Genomic DNA, 6,643 nt, shown 5'->3' with positions numbered 1-6,643 from the left:
AACTCAAAATCTTGTCGAAGTGAATGTTGAAAACTAAAAATAAATAAATTAATAATAAAAAAAAAGAATCAGCAGGGCCTAACAAGGAATGGTAAGAACAGAAATGTTGAGTGGTTAAAGCTTTTAGGATAAGAAGAGATTCAAAGAAGAGATAGGGATTGCTTGCTTTTTCAACAGAGGGATGGAGGAAGGGAGAAAATTTGGAACTAAAAATTGTTTTAATGAATATTAAAGAAATAATAAATTTATTTAAAAGACAAAAAAAAGAAAAAATATGAAAGTTAGTAAATGAAAGATAGTATGTACACAAGATCCTAAAGGAATTGAATATGTTGGCATAATGTTTGATAAACTCAGACATCAGCTACTGGGGAAAGGATTCACCATTTGCCAAAAGTAGCTGGGAGCATTAGAAAGCTACCTGGTCGAAATTAGGTTTAAACCAACAACTGACACTATATACTATATTAAGAACTAGACACATCAATTGAAACAAAAATGTTATTATAATTTACTTTTAAATAAAAAGGTTCATTCTATCTCTACTGTCTATGCCTTATGAATTTTTTTAAAAAGACTCTGTATCAATTGATAAAGCATGGTCCTATGAGATATACCTAACTTCTGATCCTTTTAGCTCCAAATGGGTATAAGACCTAGACCTAAAAGGTCATATCATAAGTGAATAAGAGAGAAGGGAATGAGATGTCTTTCACAACTTTGGATAAGGAAAGCATTCTTGACCTAAGTAGTACAGAAGATCAAAAGAAATAAAATGGATAATTTTGATTGCATAAAATTGAAAAGATTTTGCACAAACAGGATAATGCAGTTAGGAAATAAAGAAAATTATCTGAAACTGTTTTCATGTTCTTCAACTATATAACAGTTAGCAGTTGTTGTTTAGCTGTGTCCGACTCTTCATGACCCCATGGACCATACTGTCCATGGGGTTTTCTTGGCAAAGATAATGGAGTAGTTTGACATTTTCTTCTCCAATGGATTAAGACAACAGATTAAATGGCTTGCCCAAGGTCATACAGCTAGTATGTATCTGAGGTCAGAACTAGGGACTTCCTGATTCCAGGCCCAACACCCTATCAATTCAGCCATCTAGCTGTCTCATAGAATAGCAACAGTTGTCATCTTTTTGTTTAGTCGTGTCCAACTCTTTGTGACTCCATTTAAGGTTTTCTTGGCAAAAATACTAGAGTGGTTTACCATTTCCTTCTTTAGTTTATTTTACAGGTGAGTTGAGGGAAACAGGACTAAGTGACTTGCCCAGAGCCACACGGCTAGTAAGTGTCTGAGGCAAGATTTTAATCTGGATCCTCCTGACATCATGCCCAGTGCTCTAACCACTGCACTACCTGGCCTCTCCTCTCTCTGATCCCCCCCAATCTTAGCTAACAGATTTGATAACTTAGAGGAAATGGGTAATTACTTGGAAATATACAAAATACCAGATTAATAAAAAAAAAGAAATAGATTATTTAAGTAACCCAATATCAGAAAAGAAATTGAATAATCCATAAATGAACTCTCAAAGAACTCCAGAACAGATAGGTTACAAGTAATTTCTATCAAATACTCAAAGAATAATTCCAATATTACATAAGCTGTATACAAGAATGGAAAACAAAGTCTTTCCATCTTTTTCTTTGATAGAAATATGGCTTGATAATTAAATAATGGAGAGAGATTAAAGAAATACAATTATATACCAGTATCTCTAATGAATATTTTAAATATTTTAAACAAAATATAAGCAAGCAAACTACAATAATATATCAAAAAAATAGCATACTCTTTATAACCAGGTTGGATTTATGCCAAGGATGTGAGATAAGTTCAATACTGGAGTCAGAAAGATCTGACTTCAATTTCAGTCCCACACTAACTGTGTTACCCTGGGCAAGTCATTTAACTTATGGCATAGTTTCCTTAATTGTAAAATAAGGGTTTCAACAGTATCTCACGGGATTCTAGTAAAGTTCAAATGAGATAATATTTGTAAAATACGTGGCATAGTGCCTGGTATATAATAGCTGCTATAAAAGTCCCTTTGTTCACCCTCCCCTCCCTAACTTTGTACCAAGATAAACTCCAAATGGATATGTGACTTAAACATAAGTTGTTGTTTGATCATTTTCATTTGTGTCCAACTCTTCATGACCCTGGGGTTTTCTTGTCAAAGATACTGGAGTGGTTTGCCACTTCCTTCTCCAGATGAGGAAACTGAGGGGTTAAATAACTTGCCCACAGTCACACAACACAAGCAAATCAGAGGAGCAAGGAAAAAATTGCATTTCTGATCAGTGAATAGGAGAGGAGAGTATGTGATCAAATCAAGGATAGAAAAGGTCACAGATGATGAAATCAACAATTCAGATTATATAAACATATCTTTTTGCATAGCTGTCATTTCTTTTCCCATTTTTCCTCTATTGTTTGCATTTGGGTCTTTTTAATCATTTTTAAAATCAACTCTCTTTTTAAAAAACACTTGCTTTAACACTTCCAGATATTCTGGTTGAATTTATATCTGGGAGAAAATACTGTATTATTTATTAATGATGTTTAAATCTAGTTTTATGCAGTTAGAAATTGTCTAACCCAAAATGTGCAGTAGAGGTTAGGCTGACCTCAGAGATGTTCATAGGAAGATGGATGGCTACAAGGAATGCTTAGTTCCCACCCAGGTCTTATTTTGGGTGCACTCAAAGCTTATGTTTTGCCAAATTAAATTGAATTTTTATACTTAACAGCTGATATACTTTTCAGATTTGTCTTTCTCTGGGAACTGCCCAACATGCTTGTTCTTATGCCTTTGTATGAACTCTATATAACATAAACTTCACAGAGACTCACAGCTCTCCCCTCTTCCAAACCAACAATAAATTATTTCTATTTTTTTTTCAGGTTTGGGGGCTTGTTCTCCACTGACAATGATGGTGTCAGAAGTGGGATCCCTATTGTTCAGTTCAAGTAAACCTGAAAGGTCTCTGAGACCATGGAAGCTGGGTAAGTCTCTGTGATCTCAGGATTGAGCTTGGGTGGAACTGACCAAGAGGAGATCAAATCAGACAGGGTAAGAATCTAGGAAGTCCCCTGTGGTTCAGGTCAGACACAGGTCCAAATTAAGGCCATCAAAGTGCCAGATTAAGAATGAGGACTCTGGGTGTCTAGAAAATTTAGGCACTGTGTTTGCCCTCAGCCTGGGGAAAGACTTGGGCAGGGTTAGAGCTCTGATCTTCAAAGTAGTAAATCCCTTAGCTTGATCACCCTAGGGCTTTAAGGAAGCACTGCAATTTGTTAAAATCTAGTTAAAATTTAGCTGGTCCTTTGGCAGAGTTTTCTCTCTCCTCTCTTTTTCTTTCCTCTTCCTGTATTTCTCCTCAAGCTTCCCCTGATACTTGGTCTAAGACTGACCAATTACCCAGCCCATATCTAGATGAACATGGTGTTATGACCTAAGACCCAAAAGCAAGGGCTGCCAATTAAACCTTGTGACCTGCCAGAAAGAGACCCCTTTGTCAAATATTTGTATTTGTGAGATTTACTAAGTGACTTGGATGAACCAGTTGAACTGATCACACAACATTAGTTCTGTACTTATTCATTTAGAATGACCCTGGGTTAATGAAGGAAACTCAAATTTGACACGCAGTGAGGTAATGTTTGACTGGAACTTCTACTTCCAAAGTTCTCTTGTACTGCACAAGGTCATATTTACCTTGGAGATTTTTGAAGGAGAACACCCAATTAGCCATAATTTGTTGTTGTTCAGTCATGTTAGTTACATCCAACTATTTGTAACTGCACTTGGGGTTTCCTTAGCACAGATATTGGAGTGATTTGCCATTTCTTTCTCCAGACTGTCTTATGGATGAGGGAAACTGAGGCAAACAGGATTAAGTGACTTGCCCAGCATCACACAGCTAGTAAGTATCTGAGATTATTCGAACTTGGGTGTTTCTAAGTTCAGACCCAGCACTTTATCTACTGCATCACCTAGCTGTCCGAGTCAGTCATAAAGACTTTTGTTTAAAAAAAAAAAGCATAGAAAGGGAGCTTAGATGGGGGAGATTAATAAAGTCTCATATCTAACACACCTCTTTGCTGTCCAAGGGATTTCCAAAAGTCTTCTCTAGCACCACAGTTCAAAAGTGTTAGTTCTGCGATGCTAAGCTTTCCTTATAGTCCAACTCTCACCACCATATGTTGCTACTGGAAAAACCATAGCTTTAACTATATGGATTTTTGTTGGCAAGGTAATGTCTCTGCTTTTTAGAATGCTGTCCAGATTTTCCATAGCTTTCTTTCCAAGGAGCAAGCATCTTGTAATTTCATGGCTTCAGTCATCATCTGCCATGATCTTTGAACCTAAGAATATAAAATCTGACACTGTTTCCATTTCTTCTTCCTCATTTACCAGGAAGCAATGGGACCAGTTGCCACAATCTTAGTTTTTTTGATGTTAAGCTTCAAACTATCTTTTACACTCTCCTCTTTCATCCTCATCAAGAAGCTTCTTAATTCCTCTTCACTTTCTGCCATCTGAGTGGTCTTGTTTGCCTGTCTGAGATTGTTGTTCTTATAACACAATTATAACATTATTAATCTTAGATTGGCTTAAATCCATTGAACCATAATTTTGTTAATTTTATACAGAGTAGAGTCATGCAAGAATTCCTTATGCTCAGTATTGCTTTGCTGCTATAGCACAGAATTCTACACCTGGCATGAGAATTCTTAACAATTTTTTTTTCTTTGTAGCATGAATCCCTTTAGCAATCTGGTGAAATCAATGGTTCCCTTCTCAGAATACTGTTTTTTTTTTAAATACATGAAGTAAAATACAAAGAACTACAAAGGAAACTATATGGAAATATAGTTACAGAAAGCAATTTTTTTTTAAGTATATGGACCCTTCTAGAGATTAGCGGTTTGAAAGTATGTTGCATAAAAAATGCGCCTCAAGTGTAAGATATTTTCCTGTAAAAGTTTGAAAAAAAGACCTGCTTTTTTTCAATTTAAAAATTCAGTATAATTATATATCCAATGTGTAGACATTGACATAGATTCTAAAATCAGAAACAAAGTAATACCGTAGACCTTATTTTTCTGTGGAAACTGAACCATTTCTAAGTGTATTGTTCAGTCCCCTTGTTTAAGAATTTTTTTAAACAAAGAATTGATTTAAGAGGTAGATTAGTAGAGTGTGAGGTTTCATGGAAAGGCTCTTCTTCCAAAAACAGAGTATGTTTTGCATAGTAAACATCTATGGTCTATTGAATAAATCTCTTTCACCCAGGTATTCACTTTACTACCCTCTCCCAAGTTATCTAGAAGCAATACCTCAACTAAAAATTTAATCTGATGAAGACTCCATATCCAGAGGCTATCCACTTCAGTCATTTACTGATTTGTGATCTCTTTATGCCAACTATTACTTTATGCCTCTGTTGCATACCAAGTGAAAAGAAAAGATCAGATAGAAAAAAGTAGCTATTTGAAAGGATCAATGAAACTTTGTAGACATAAGAACAATCAAAATCGTGAACTGACCCTCTGTAATCAAACACAGCATCTGTATTTGGAGGAAATAATATGCTACATTTTGAAACTGTTGAGTAAAAAGCCTTAGTACAAAATAAAGACCAATTCCCAGAAGTGAATTATACTAAATACAAGAAAAGGTTCAATTATTTCTAAAAGTGATGGAATCTAGGAATTCAGAAGGAAATGTTAAACTTAAAAAAAAATAATGGCACTAACAACATTGCCTTTATTTTTGTAGTCTTAAATTACAGTTAACATTTTAACAGCACTTCAGGCTTTTTGCAAAGCACTTCCCTCACAAGAATTCTGATTGGTGAGGAAACTGAGTTTCATAGAGGTAATACACGGACTTGCCCAGGGTCCCAGAGCTGGCAAATGAAATTAAAGGAGCCTTAGAAATCATTGCGCTTAGCCTTCTCGTTTTAGAAATTATGAAACTAGGGCTGGGACAGAGTCATGGCTAGTCATTTCTTAGTGCTTGAGAGAGACATCACTAAATGTATCTTCATGTCAGCTGTGGTGGAAGGAGAGATTCCCATAGTGTCCTCTGGGAGAGAGAGAGACATTCTAGTAAGCTACATGTTAAGACCCCTGAATATACTTGTCTACTACTTTGGAGGAGTGGGGCTTAGGACTGTGTTCTCTTGGTATAATTTGTTGTTGTTGTTGAATCATTTTTCAGTTGTCTGACTTGTAGTAACCTCATTTGGGGTTTTCTTGGCAAAGATGCTAGAGTGGTTTGTCATTTCCTTCTTCAGCTCATTTTACAGATGAGGAAACTGAGGCAAACAGGGGTAAGTGACTTTCCCAGGGTCACTCAGCTACTAAGTGAGGCTGGATTTGAACTCAAGTCTTCCTGACTGCAAGCCTGGTACTCTGTCTACTGCACCACCTAACTGCTCATCATACACACACACACACACACACACACACACACACACACACACACACACACACACACACACACACACATACATATAACACCATCCTCTAAATTTCAGTGTCCTGGGAAACTCCTTAGTCATTTAATTCTAGTTATAACTGTGAAGCAGGGACTAAAAATATGTTTTCCAAATTC

This window comes from Phascolarctos cinereus, unplaced genomic scaffold (assembly GCF_003287225.1).
Source record: "Phascolarctos cinereus isolate Bilbo 61053 unplaced genomic scaffold, phaCin_HiC Scaffold_1;HRSCAF=81, whole genome shotgun sequence".
Taxonomy (NCBI): domain Eukaryota; kingdom Metazoa; phylum Chordata; class Mammalia; order Diprotodontia; family Phascolarctidae; genus Phascolarctos; species Phascolarctos cinereus.
Note: the sequence above shows the minus strand (reverse complement) of the source record.